We start from the raw sequence: 930 nt of genomic DNA on the forward strand, positions 1-930 counted from the left end.
TGCTGACGCTGCCGGCCCGCGTAGACACGTCCTGGTGGTGAGTGTGACTCTCTGGCTTGGGAGGGTGAGGCTCTGGGTCGGAGAGGCCGGAGGCTGGGAGGAATACACAGCCCGGGCACCCGCAGCTCAGGAGACCAGGTTGTCGGTTCCACCGAGACGTCCCGCAGGGCTGTCACTGAAGTTGCGGCGTGGCGGAGCGGGGGCGGCAGCGGGGAGATCGAGGAGCGCCGCCGAGGAGGTGGGTGCAGAGTATCTGGAGCAAGGACGCCGGTGGTCGAGGCTTTCCAGAACCCCATATGCCGTGTCCATACTTCAGCTCAACCCTTTTAGGGCAAAGCTACCTTCCGAATTTCGCTCAGCGTGCCTTCAAGAAAGCAACCGCCTCTCTGGGGCCTTCGGTGACCGTCCAGCAGGAACCCCTGATCACCCATGGCCGCTGCCCTGGGAGGTGGAGGAAGGGGCTGCGCGCGCGCGGGTGGAGGAGCCTCTCGCTAGGCCACCCCTTCGGTCAGGTCAGCGAGGTTTCCGTGTGGCGGCGGCGGCAGCAGCACCCAGCGCAAGGGTTAGAAGTGGAGCCCATTAACTCCCACAATTAAAACAAAACACTGGGCTTGCATCATTTAGGCACTGCCTTCAGGCTCCATTTTAAGGACGTCAGTTCGAACCTTGCTATCTCCTTCCGGGCTTCCCTCTTTTCCCCACATGTCTCTCCCCTCTGAGAACTAGGCGCCTCTGGCCCCCAAATATTGAGACCCTCCCCTTAGATTTCTTGCAGGCCTTACACTCCAGACACTTCACAAGAGGGCAGATGAGCCAAAAGGCATTACAAACCGACTAGATGTCTGTTCTTTCCTGAATCCCCTGCTCCCAGTCCCTGGATGGCACTCATCTTTCTCCTTCTGGGGGAAGGGCTGGGGGGGGGGGGGGGGG

The 930-nt window shown here is 61.0% G+C and overlaps 2 protein-coding genes across 6 annotated transcripts in view; one reads left to right on the top strand and one right to left on the bottom strand.

Moving 5' to 3' along the window:
- The window catches only part of ST7L (suppression of tumorigenicity 7 like), a 116345-nt gene that overhangs the window by 30087 nt on the left and 85328 nt on the right, over nucleotides 1-930 (bottom strand). The gene's annotated exons all lie outside the window — the stretch shown is intronic.
- Nucleotides 7-930, top strand: part of WNT2B (wingless-type MMTV integration site family member 2B) — a 12160-nt gene continuing 11236 nt past the window's right edge. The window contains exon 1 of the mRNA XM_006763136.2: nucleotides 7-37. The gene's annotated coding sequence lies outside the window, so the exon portion shown is untranslated. The remainder of the gene's footprint in view (nucleotides 38-930) is intronic.

This window comes from Myotis davidii, unplaced genomic scaffold (genome assembly GCF_000327345.1).
Source record: "Myotis davidii unplaced genomic scaffold, ASM32734v1 scaffold217, whole genome shotgun sequence".
Taxonomy (NCBI): domain Eukaryota; kingdom Metazoa; phylum Chordata; class Mammalia; order Chiroptera; family Vespertilionidae; genus Myotis; species Myotis davidii.